This window comes from Streptopelia decaocto (assembly GCF_964273445.1).
Source record: "Streptopelia decaocto genome assembly, chromosome: 21".
Lineage (NCBI taxonomy): Eukaryota > Metazoa > Chordata > Aves > Columbiformes > Columbidae > Streptopelia > Streptopelia decaocto.
The window spans coordinates 6043905-6050288 of NC_138676.1; the positions used below are offsets into that span (position 1 = coordinate 6043905).

The following is a 6384-nucleotide window of genomic DNA, read 5'->3' on the forward strand; positions in this document are numbered from 1 at the left end:
GTCTCTGTGAGGAGACACCAGCACTGAAATGGCCACGTCCTGCTGTTGCCCTTGGCCACGGCTCCAGGGAAGCAGCAGCGCCGATTTGCAGGCAGCAGAGAGGGAGCGACTACCTGGGTGCCCATGAGCAGCCCCAAGGCCACCAGGGCTGCTCCTCCATGGGGCAGCATTTGCCTCCTGGACCCTCCTGCATCCTGAGGCTGCTCCCCCAGCCTCAGAGGAGAGTGAAGAGATGGGACCTGAGACAAATTGTTTTCTACTGCTTTATTCATTGACTTTATCAAAACCAATGGGTGCATATACATATGTACATGAGGTCTTTGGTTCAATAAAAGACTCACAGGAGGCCAAGAAATATATTATTATAGACATGAACCAAAAAACAAAGACCAGGAAAAGCACTATGGAAAAATATAGACACATGGGATGAAAAGCTAGTTCTGGGTATTTCTATTGCAGCTCAAGTGAGATAACGCAAACCTTATAAACCGGAAGTAGTGAGTATTGAAGTAGTTTCCCCAAGGCATCCTTGAGCTCCTGGTTCCTCATGATATAGATGAGGGGGTTCACTGCTGGAGGCACCACCGAGTACAGAACAGACACCACCAGGTTCAGGGATGGGGAGGAGATGGAGGGGGGCTTCAGGTAGGCAAACATGGCAGTGCTGACAAACAGGGAGACCACGGCCAGGTGAGGGAGGCAGGTGGAAAAGGCTTTGTGCCGTCCCTGCTCAGAGGGGATCCTCAGCACGGCCCTCAAGATCTGCACATAGGACACCACTATGAACACAAAACACCCGAATACTACCGAGAAACTTATCACCATAAGGTGAATCTCCCTGAGGTAGGAGTGTGAGCAGGAGAGCTTGAGGATCTGGGGGATTTCACAGAAGAACTGGCCCAGGGCATTGCCCTTGCACAGGGGCAGTGAAAATGTATTAGCCGTGTGCAGCAGAGCAGTGAGAAATGCAGTGGCCCAGGCAGCTGCTGCCATGTGGACACAAGCTCTGCTGCCCAGGAGGGTCCCGTAGTGCAGGGGTTTGCAGATGGCAACGTAGCGGTCTACGACATGATGGTGAGCATAGAATACTCTGCTGCTGTCAAGAAGGCAAATGAAAAGATCTGTGCAGCACATCCTGAGTATGAGATGGCCCTGGTGTCCCAGAGGGAGTTGGCCATGGAGACAGTGGTGGAGATGCAGCCCAGGTCGATGAGGGCGAGGTTGAGCAGGAAGAAGTACATGGGGGTGTGCAGGTGCTGGTCCCAGGCTATGGTGGTGATGATGAGGCCGTTGCCCAGGAGGGCAGCCAGGTAGATGCCCAGGAAGAGCCAGAAGTGCAAGAGCTGCAGCTCCCGTGTGTCTGCAAACGGCAAGAGGAGGAACTGGGTGATGGAGCTGCTGTTGGACATTGGCTGCCTGTGGGCATGAGGACCTGTGCAAGGAGGAAAAGGCAGTGACAAGTTAGGGGAGACTCCACTGAGCAAAATAAACACGCTGTTTCTCATGGAAAACCCCCTCCCTGATGGAGGGATGTTTCCGCTCATTCTCTCTTTCTAATAAGTTTGAATAACAGTTCATCACAGCTTAAAATGCAGCATGGGCATCTAGATACCATGAACACACCTCTGGGTCAAGACGCCCTGTGTTGGTGTCAGAACAAAAACTGACCCACACTCCCACCCCAACCCCAGAGAGCAAGAGCACCAGGGACAGGTGGGGAAACAGGGAAGAACACTGCAGTGCTACCAGAAAATAAAGCAAGGACAGAAAGGCAGACGGGCATGCTGTGGAACCTTCTCCTTACCCGGCTGTGCTGCTGCCACTCACATAATGACACTGGAGAGCAAGTACTTTTAGCACCTTTTTTGTGTACCACGTTGCAGGAACCCTTCACCTGGAGGTCCAGCTGCTGAGGTGGAGACTCGTGACCTGGACCCCATGGCTTTGGGGCAGAGGGTCTGCTGGGGAGGAGAGGAGACCAGGGGTTGCACTGGGAAATCCAGTCCCTGGCATATCTGGTAGGAGCTCCTTCTCCCTGCCCATGTCTGTGCTGCCTGCAGCTGTGTGTCTGTCTCTAGGTCTGCTCCCCGTCAGTTCACAGACCCCGTCCCACCCGCTGTGTGCTCAGCTCTGTCGTGCTCACACCTCCTGGCACTGCCCAGGGGCAGCTCTGTGTGTGCAGGGGCTCAGGAGCAGCTCAGACACGTCCTAACGAGAACTGGGGTCTCAGTGTCTGCTCCAAAGAGAGAAATAAATCCCCATCTCCCACTGCACACCCAGACGAGCAAGAGTGGAAAACTGAAAGCACAGACTCTTTCCCTGGCAGCTGTTCCTGTCTTGATGTCGTTGTTCAGAAGGACCCTCTGCCATGTCTGTGGGGGAATCTGGAGCTCTGAGCAGCCCTGACCCACACAGCCCCCTTCAACCCCACAAGCTCCCTGCCTGCCCTGTGGGGGTCGCTCCTTCCCCCCACAGCTGCTGCCATGGGATCTCCCGGGCAGGCTGAGCGCTGACCCTGGCAGGCGGCAGAGTCCCTGCCCCGGCACAGCCCTGGGGTGCAGGGACCCTGCTCTGCAGGACAGCCCTGGGCACCCCTGGGTGCTCACCCGGCTTCACAGCTGTTCAACATGGCCTGACAAGAGCCCCGTCCTCACAGATCCCACCAGCTGTGCCTGTGCCAGTTTTAGGAGATGCCTCCAGGAGCTACAGCTGCACTGCCCTGCACCAGAGACTTACCATGGCAAGGGCTGCAAAGGTTTCTCCTCCAGTGAGCTCTCAGTCATCCTTCCAGTCCTGACCACCTTTAATCTCTCTCTGTCTTGCTCGTCTGCTGAGATCCCCAGGCAGAGCCCTCAGCCCTGCTGCGTGTGCAGAGGAGCTGCTCCTGGGCAGAGCTGTCTCTCTGCAGCGCTGCCGCTGCCGTGAGCTCCCTGTGTCCCAGGAGCCCAGCCCAGCTCAGCAGCACAGGAGCAGCACAAGGTGCTTTAATGACCCCTCTGGTGGGTTTGGTGCTGAGTCCATGAATTTCAGACCCTGGAGGAAGGTGATGAAACTTCGCAAGAAGTCAAAGTCAGATGCAAACTCCAAAGTTTCTTCTAAAGTTAATGGGTCCCACTGAGGGAACCTACTGAGAAACAATATCCAGGTTCAGTTAGAGAAGAAAACTGGAGGTTAAGAAAAGCACAGTAAAGGTGGCTCTGATGCTGAGGAAACCTAGTTGTATTTCTTTAACCAAAAGGCCAAGCCCTGACCCCCAGCCCTGAGAAATCAGATCCTGTCCCTCCCACGTTGCCCAGGGCCCTTCCTGGGACAGTGTGATGTGGGGCTGTGCAAGGCCAAGGGCAGGACAATGGTCCCACACCTCCCAGGTTCCTGGCTGGGACAAGGAGGCCATGAGGCCCCTGTGCTGCAAGGACAAGGTGTCTCCTCACAGGCATCAGAGGTGGAGAAAACAGCCATAGCCAAGGGGAGAAGGAGCTCATGTCTGGTGGGGCTTTCAGCCTCTTTACATCCCGTGATCATCTCCACGACAGCCTGTCCTGTGCTGTGGCATCCCCTGCACCTCTGTCCCTGCAGGCTGGAGACATCCCCCCTGCTGCCCCACCTTGCTCCTGTCTGAGCATCTTCCTTCCTTTGCTGAGATCTCTCCATCCTCCCCAGCTGGTCCTTGAAGCACAAAGCCTTGGGCTGATGCAGACTCCCTCTGCTGACCTGCTCCACCACAGCACTGCCCTTCCATCACATTCCTTTCTGCTCATGTCCAGCCTGGACCTCCCCAGCTGCACTTTGGGCCATTATTTCTTGCTCAAGCTCTTTCCCACTATGCAGAAAACCTCCACCATCTCTGAAACCACCCTTCAAGCACTCTCAGGCTACTCCTGCACTGCTGCAGCCTCCCCAGCGCTGCTGGGCCAAAGCAGCCCAGGTCCCTCAGCACCCCACCCCATGTGCACAAGGTGCTGAACCTGCCTTGGCACAGCCCTGCACTCTCCAGTTCCTCCCTGCTGCTCCAAACTGGGAAGCCGCACACTGGCACACACCCGTGTGTGTGGGTCACACCAGTGCTGAACCGAATGGGATGAGAACTGCAGGTGTCTGGGTCCCCACGCTCCTCCTCATGCAGCCCCGTGTGCAGCTGCCTTGTTTATGGTGAGCGTGCACCACGGGCTGGTGTGGGGACCTTGTAGTGCCCAGGCCCTTCTCCTCAGGGTCACTGCTCAGCGTGTCAGGTCCTGCTCTGTCCTGATCGATGGGTTTGTTCTCCTGCGCCGATAAAGAACTGGTCACTGACTCACTGTCTCACTGGTCATGAAGAGGAGTTAGATGAGGCCTCCTTCAGAGAAATGAAAGAAGCCTCATGTTTCCAGGGCCGTGTCCTTGTGGGAGACCTGAGATATCCCAATATCTGCAAGGAACCAGCCATCCAGGAGGGTTTGGAGCTCATTGACAACATCTTCCTGACACGAGTGACTGAGGAGTCAGTGGGGTGAGGTGCCCTGTGGGACTTCACACTTACAGACCAGAAAGAGTTGGTCAGGATGGCACAGTCAGGGATGGGAAAGTGGAGCTGAGGCTCCTGGGAGATGATCACAAGGCCAAGAGCAGGATTTCAGGAGAGCAGGATTTGGCTGCTGAGGGACCTGCTTGGGTCCTGTGGGATACGACCTTGGTGTCTGCAGAGCTTTTCTCTCCCATTTCCTCCCTCCTCTCTCCCACCTGCTGTTGTGCAGCGTTTTTTACCCTTTCTCAAATAAGATATGCCAGAGGTGCTGCCGGCATCACTGAGTGGCTCAGATTGGGCAAGGAGTGTGTCCATCTTGGAGCAGCTGAAATCGGCTCTGTCTGACATTGGTCAAACTCCGTTTGTCTTTTTAGAGTGGTGACAACTGTAGCACACCCACACTCAACCTCAGTTCCAAGACTTTGCCATGTAAAGCCAGTACAGGGTGACAATATGTTGTGTGCTACAAATTACTTGATCATGGAGAAGTAATGGATCTTCTGTCGGCAGCTCGAGCAACTCACCAGTGAATGAGTACATTCCTATGGGGAACTGTGATTGCCCTGACATTCATTGGTCAGGCAAAGATACAGGTTCCAGCACTCCAAAGGATCTTGGGCCAACTGCTTTACGTCTGCCTGCTAGGGCAACAAGGGTAATGCTTGCGTGGATCTGGAACTTGGAAACAAGGAAGAGCTGGTGAGGGATGTGAAGATCAGTGTCCATGTTGGCTGTTGTGACCAGGACACAGCGGGGTCCCAGGCACCAGAGGGGAGGGAGGAAGGCCAGCAGCAGAGCACAGGCTGGTGGGCTCCAGAGGAGACTTGGACATACTGGGGGGTTGATACATGTGGTTCCACCGGAAGCAGCTCTGAAGGGTGAAGGAGCTCAGGAAATCTAAACAAGCCTTACAGGACAGGCTGCTCCAAGCACAAGAATGATCTCTCCAAGTACCCCTGTAAAGAAGCATTTATCTCGTAAGTCTGCTTCTCTGAACTGATGGAGCTGCAGGGCACAAAGGCAGCACACAGGAGGTGGAAGCAGGGGAAGCTGCAAAGGAGGAATTTAGAAACCTTGTCCATGGATGTAGTGATACCAAAGCTCCCCTGGTCTTGATAGCTGAAGGAGAGATTGAGGGCAGCAAGATGAGCTGACACAGCTTGACTTGGAGTAGAAGAATAGACAGGGTGAACGTGGGCCTGCTGCTGAACTTCATAAGAGTAGAAACAGACAGGACTGAGGTTCTTCATGGCTTCTTTGCCTCCATCTTCACCAGCAAGCTCTCCTGGGACTTTGTTCCTGAAGGCAGGAGTCTGGAGAACACCCAGCAGTGGATGGGGCTCAAGTCAGGGGTGACCTGAGCAAACTCAGACACCGTTACAGAACAGGAGATGGGTCACTTGACCAGCTCCTGAACACAAGTATCGCTGTGCTGTGGCACCTGAGATTGCCAGGGACACCCACCTCTTGGTCCAGAGGAGTGTGACTCCTCTTGAGCTGTCCTGACCTCTCTCCTCAATCACATGGTGATTTAGTTACGCACTTTTCTGACATATTCAGTCTTCATGAGGAGATGCAACACATCAGTATGGACTGGAGGCTGCTGATGCCACCTGTTCTGGAAAGGGAGGGAAGGGAGAGCAGGGATGGAAATAAAAGAAATTTGGCTTTATTGCTCTTTATTTTAGAAATGCTCAGTGTTTGTCTATTCCTGAAATCTCTCTAATCCACACCCGACTTTAAGCCTTTAGGAAAATGATGCACAGAGCCTTGGCTTGTAAGAGCATTTTATATGTTAGTGACCCCTCTGGTGCTGTGATCCTGAACTGCAGATACTGAGAGAATGAACAAACCTCTAATGAAGTGAAGGGCAGAAACAAACC

At 54.0% G+C, this 6384-nt stretch overlaps 1 pseudogene across 1 annotated transcript; it reads right to left on the bottom strand.

The window, feature by feature from the left end:
* Positions 1 to 450: 450 nt before the first annotated feature.
* Positions 451 to 1409, bottom strand: LOC309448693 (olfactory receptor 14J1-like; annotated as a pseudogene). Its single transcript has one exon. The product of its transcript is annotated as an olfactory receptor 14J1-like (transcript).
* Positions 1410 to 6384: the final 4975 nt, after the last annotated feature.